This window comes from Otolemur garnettii, unplaced genomic scaffold (assembly GCF_000181295.1).
Source record: "Otolemur garnettii isolate 467f Iridium unplaced genomic scaffold, OtoGar3 scaffold00075, whole genome shotgun sequence".
NCBI lineage: Eukaryota > Metazoa > Chordata > Mammalia > Primates > Galagidae > Otolemur > Otolemur garnettii.
Genome location: NW_003852470.1, coordinates 7,678,128 through 7,684,186, shown reverse-complemented (window position 1 = coordinate 7,684,186; position 6,059 = coordinate 7,678,128). Strand labels below are relative to the sequence as shown.

At 46.0% G+C, this 6,059-nt stretch overlaps 1 protein-coding gene across 1 annotated transcript in view; it reads left to right on the top strand.

Annotated features, from left to right (window-relative positions):
* The first annotated feature begins 1,434 nt into the window (after positions 1-1,434).
* Positions 1,435-6,059, top strand: part of ZRANB1 (zinc finger RANBP2-type containing 1) — a 67,602-nt gene continuing 62,977 nt past the window's right edge. Inside the window, exon 1 of the mRNA XM_012807786.1 lies at positions 1,435-1,454. The gene's annotated coding sequence lies outside the window, so the exon portion shown is untranslated. The remainder of the gene's footprint in view (positions 1,455-6,059) is intronic.

Sequence of the window (6,059 nt, the reverse complement as noted above, 5' to 3'; positions counted from 1 at the left end):
CCCCTGACAGTTAGCTCCAGTGTCTCCCTATCAGATTTCAGGTTAACTTGACATCTCCCCCCCTCCCTACGAGTCAACACCTCCCTTGACCTAACTCCTGCGCTGTGTGACTGCGTAGCATAGCATCATCGTTCGTTTGATCCCTTCTTCTGGCAGACCCTGAGGATTTGCCGTCCTCTACTTCAGCCCTGTCCTCTCCTTTCCCTTCCCACAGCTACTTTGGTTTTAGGTCTTTGTCTCCTATTTGGGTTCTCTGCCCTTTTCTAGTCCTACCCTCGTCTGTCACACTGGTAAAGGCGTGCAGCTACAATACAGGCACTTTCCTACTCAAACTTTTTCATGGCTTCCTACTACAGGCACTAATGGAATTAATTTTGCCTGAAGACAGGTAGGTCTTGTCTCCAATTTACAGAAAAGGCAGCTATGAGAAAGTTGGATTGACTCAAGATTAGAATTAGGAAATACTGAGGGAGAGCGAGAGGCCAGGGCTCCATGACTTTTCATCATGTGTGTATGTATGCATATGTGTACTAAATAGAGAGAGGAGAAATACACAAAAAACTGCCGCGTAAGGCAAGAGTAAAAAGCAGTGCGTAAAACAGACATAAAATAATGAAACCACCACAAGACACCTAGACATCTGTCTTTCCCAGTGTCTTACCAAAAGCTTGAAACTGCTTAAGAAAAAGAGAAATAGCACCTAAATTACTAAGTTTACTTAGAAGACCTGAGACTGGAGGGTTCACATAAAACTCTGGTGCATCTGTCGCAGACAAGAGGCAGAGCGCGCGTTCTAACCCCTGCCGCAGCCAGCCGAGCGCCCACTGCTTCGCGCACCGCGCACCCCGCCACCTGGCTGCCCCCGCACCCGCCGGCTGCAGCGCTCCGCGGCCTCACAATCAGGGCCGCGAGCCGGTGACGTCACCCGGCCGGGGCCCGCCCCCTGAGCCGGGAAGAGGCGGCCGCCCCTTGGCTGCGCCGCTGGCGGCCTCCGGGCCAATGACAGGGCGGCGAGCGGCGGGGTCCGGTCTTGACGTTGTGCTGCTCGCCGCGGGGCTGATTTGGCTCCGGGTCCCTCAGCCGCCGCCATTAGGAGTCCGCAGCGCCCGCGGCCGCCCCCCCTCTCTCCCCCCGGCCCCCAGGCACCCCCCCGCCTCCGCGCCTACTCTCTGCCCCTCCGCCCCCGCCTCCGGCAGCCGGGAGCCGCGCGCGGGCCCGCGGAGACCATGTCCTGACTGAGGGGAGAGGGCGGAGGCGGCAGCAGCGGAGGCGGCAGCAGCGGGGCGGGCGGCGGCGCGGAGGGAGGCGGAGAGGGGCCGGGCTCGGCTCGTCGCCGCGAGCTGTGCGAGGAGTCGCCGCTGCCGCCGCCGCCGGGCGCCGAGCGTCGGACCGGGAGGAGGAGCGGGAGCGGGAGCAGGAGCTGGAGCTGGAGGAGGAGCCGCCGCCGCCGCCAGGTAACTGGGCCCCGGGGGGTGCCCCGCGGCAGGCCCCTCGCGGCCCCACCGCGGCCTGCCGGGCCCCTCGCTCCCGGGCGGCGCCCAGCCCGCCAGGCCTCCTGGGCCGCCCGCCTGGCGCCCCCGGGGGCTGCGGCGCTGCAGGCAAGGGGAGGGCAGGGGGCCTGGAGCTGCAGTGGGCCACGCTTCCATCTTGAGCCCTGGGGGTGCGAGGACAGGCACCGGGGGCTGTGGGAGGGTGGGTCCGCCCTGCTTGTTTACCGATTGTCGCCTATCGTGGCAGGACGCGTTGCCTGTCCTGCCACCTGTCCTCAAGATTTTCACCCAACTTCTGCCAGATACGAGTTGGTGAGTGGGCTTTTGCTCCCACTGCAATAGGCCGTAAATTCTTGGGTCCATTGCCACAAGTTGGTGCTGGTCTCCAAACTTATATTCCAGTCCCTAGGCGGCTTCCTCTCGGCCTCCTGCGGTGGCCTTCAGTTGTTGCTATTTCTAAGAAAATAAAGGTGGGGGGGCGACGGGGCTGGTGGGGAGGAGGAGCTGGAACTGGTGGAAAGATAATCTGCTTTTGCTCGCAGTAACGATTGTTCAACGCTAGTGTCTGTTATTTTCTCTGCTGTGCTCTAGTGTGGGTCATTTCACAGACAAAAGAACTGTAATGAATACTTGCATTAAACACAAGGGACGGGCAATTTAGGTTAAGCCTGAAAGTTTGAACTAGCTCATTATCTTTGAGAGACACTGGTGTTTGGAAACTCTCTTGCTGAGAATTTTGTACTTCAGTCGGTTGAGTCCCCTTTTCCGTAACTCCGTAGTGGACTATCAGGTTAAGCGCCGCCCCCTCTTTCCAGTATTTTGGTCTCACGGTATTATCAGTGATGTTAATAAATCTAATGTACAAATAATACTGTTTTAGGAACACAGTTGAAGAGAAATTTTTAACTCTTGGAGATGTTATGTAATGAGTGGTTTCTCCACCTGTGGTCTCTGTTTTAGTTGACTTATCAATTGGACAACATCCAGAGTACCCGTGTTTTGATCAAACATGGATGACTCAGTGTATTAACCATAAGCCAGGGAAACCATTAGGAATTTTGATTCTGGCTTATAACAAGGGCCTTGGTAAAATCATCTTAATTGTGTTTGGGAAAAATAATGCTGGATCTCACCTCCTGATTATTATTCTTTATAATTAACTGAGGTAATTGTAAAAAAAAAAAATTAGAATACTGCTCCCTCTTGACTTGGCAGTGTTCTTATACTAAATTCGGGGGCTGTTAGGGGGTTAGGAGGTAGTAGGATGGTAATGACCCATTTTACTCTTTGGAGGAGGATGTTATTTGACTGTCATGAGGAATTTAAAAATTTCTTTTGCTGTTTCAATTCCTTTTGTTAATGCCTCAGAGCATTGAGACACTCATTTATTTACTCTTAGAAATGGGCTTGGGCTAATATGATGAACTCATTCATGGTAGTATATTTTAAACTCATGGCTTTGCTCCAGGTCTCTATGCTGATAAGGTTATGGCATATCACTTTTAAAGTCTGAGGATTAACAACATAGTTTTGAGACTTATGATCCAGTTGTTCTTTATTTAAAGTAAATCGCTTCTTATGTAATAGATACAGTGAGAGCTATTCTATATGCTTTTATTTACATTGTTTTTATGATAATTGTAGACTTTATACAAATGGGAGTTGCAAAAGTAAGTCCGACTTGATTCAGTTTTATCATTTGAGGAGTTGCTGCTGGCATCTGCCTCTCCTGATAATACCCTGTTGTAGCTGGGCTTTGAACATTTTTCCTCCCAGTGATGTGATAGTTCATTTTTTTTTTTTTTTTGTAGTTTTTTTTTTTTAGCCAGGGCTGGGTTTGAACCCACCTCGGGCATATGGGATCCGCACCCCACCCTTTTGAGCCACAGGCACCGCTCGATAGTTCATTTGGAATATTTGTGCTCCCCTTATGCTTTGGGCAAATAATATCTTATGTATTGAATGCTCTAATCTCCTCACATCAAGTTTAAAGACTTAAAGAAAACCTAACACCTGTGAAATAAAGTTTAAGCTCCTTGGTGTGGCATTCAGGTTTCTCTGTACTCTGGTCCATTCTTCAGTCTTTTTTTTTTTTTGAGATAGAATCTCACTTTGTCACCCTCGGTAGAGTGCTGTGTGGTCACTGCTCACAGCAACCTCAAACTCTTGGGCTTAAGTGATTCTTTGCCTCAGTCTCCCAAGTAGCTGGGACTACAAGTGCCCGCTACAACACCCACCTATTTTTAGAGATGAGGCCTCGCTCTGGCTCAGGCTGGTCTCGAACTCGTGAGCTCAGGCAGTCTACCCACCTCGACTTCCTAGAGTGCTAGAATTACAGGCGTGAACCACTTCACCGGCCCTCATTCTTCAGTCTTAACTCATTTCTTCCCTTGGTGAATCTTTGGTTCAGCCCAACTAACTTATTTGTTGTTCCTGTGAAGTCCCTTCTCTTTGCCTTTCTTTATGCCATTCTTTTGGTTTGAAATCCTTTCCCACTTATATTAATGGATACTCTCTTTACTCTGATCCCAGTTAGGTCCTGTCTCTTGAGGAGCTTTTTTGACTACTTCATCCCCAAGGGATTTATCACTCTTATTGTGAGGTTTTCTTTTTTCTTTTCTTAGCATGCATATGCTAACATGGAGTTCAGTATATCTTTTTGTTTTCATTCTGCTTCTCAACTAGATTTTTTTTTTTTTTACACAGAGTCTTGCTCTGTTTCTTGGGCTGGAGTGCAGTGGTGTTCTCATAGCTTGTTGCAGCCTCTAACTCTTAGGCTCAAATGGTCCTCTGCTTCAGCCTCTCTAGTAGCTGGGACTACACATTTGTGACTCTACACCTGGTTAATTTTGAAATTTTTTTTAGAGATGCAATCTTGCTGTTGCTCAGGTTGGTCTTGAATTCCTGACCTCATGCGATTCTCTTGCCTCAGCCTCCCAAAGTGCTTAATTAGATTTTAAGACCTCTGATAAGTGGATATAAACTCTGTGCCTCATATCTATGGAGACTATATATTTGGTGCTGGGCACATGGCAGAATATTTTTGGTTATAGAAGTCTAAGATATGTACTTTGTACTGTTTCTAAGTACTGGCATTTATAAGACTGGTTTGTGAAACAAAATCTTTGAAGTTACTGCTGTTTCTTAAAAGGCATTTGGTCATTGTGTTTATATTTATCATCAACATAGTTCTCTCCCTGTAGAAGATGCTCAACATTTTGATAATGATCATGTCACATTATTCAAATAAAAATAAACCCCACAATTCTGTGATTTACTTCAGATTTGGGTCTGGAGCAGTTACTTGGTTTTGAGTTTGGTACCAGTGACACTAAAATTGGTTTTTCTAACCTTAGTGTAAACATGCGGCAGCATTTAGCATCATGGGACAGTGAAGATGATCTGTAGCTTCATTTTGCATTCTTAACCACAGATGTTGGCAGAATGTGTCATTGATCATAAGGCTTACGAGACAGGAAAATATGTGATTCACTGCTACCTGTCAACACTGTTGGAAGAAAAACAAGCTGGTCCATAGTAGGATAATACATGTAATTATGTAATACATAAGTGGATGCTGATGCATTTGGAAAATAGGTGTGTATGTTTGTTGTGTGTGTGTATGAGTAGGAGGTATGGTGTTTTGTGGACACATAGTCTCTTGACAGTAAACCATCTTGACTTCTCTATTGCATCTATGTGGAAACATGTCCTTTTCCTCTAATTCATCAGAATATTTTTTTCCTTGAGACTAATTGATTTTTAGAAAGTAGTTTAGATAAAAGCTTTCCCCCTCAAGCTTCAGAAACCTTTTTAGTATAATTGAAGCTAAAACTAATCTGTTAATAAACTTTTCAGAGACACTAGGCATTTTTACTTTTAAGCATTTGGATTGTAAAAGGTACTTTTATACAGTATCGGTAATTTTACTTTTTGAAAAATCTAGAACAGTAAGCATTCTTCGGAAGGGTGGCATTTTACTTAAGATGAAGTTTTTTGAGAAGAGCCATCAGTTTTAATTTTAAAATGGAGATTGGGGTGGTGCCTGTGGCTCAAGGAGTAAGGGTACCCTGCTGGGCCCCATATATGGGATGAGGGGGTGCATTCAAGCCTGTCCCTGGCCAAAACTGCAAAAACAAACAACCCCTCCCCCCAAACCAGGCATAAAATGGAGATTGACCAGGTAAATTGAATATATAAGTTGATAATTTTTCTTCTGCTAGTGAATTAAATTTTTATTAATGAAGAAATGAATTTCTAGCTCACTGTGGTGTCAGAGCCTGTAGTCCAGCTGTTTGGGTGCTTGAGGCAGGAAGATTGCTTGATCCTAGGAGTTCAAGTCCAGCCTGTTTTCTTTTGAAAAAAGAAAATAATTTACTGTTATGGTTCATATAGTGAGGGCAAACTGTCCCTCTCCTCAGCTATCACACCACAGCTTTGTTTTTTTATCCTTTGTCAAGTCAAATTTTTGTGTGGTTGGTATTCATACAAGTAAAGAATATTTGTATGGATAATGCATTATTGGAATCAGTTACATAACTTTCTAATTTCTTCTTAGTTTTTTTTTTT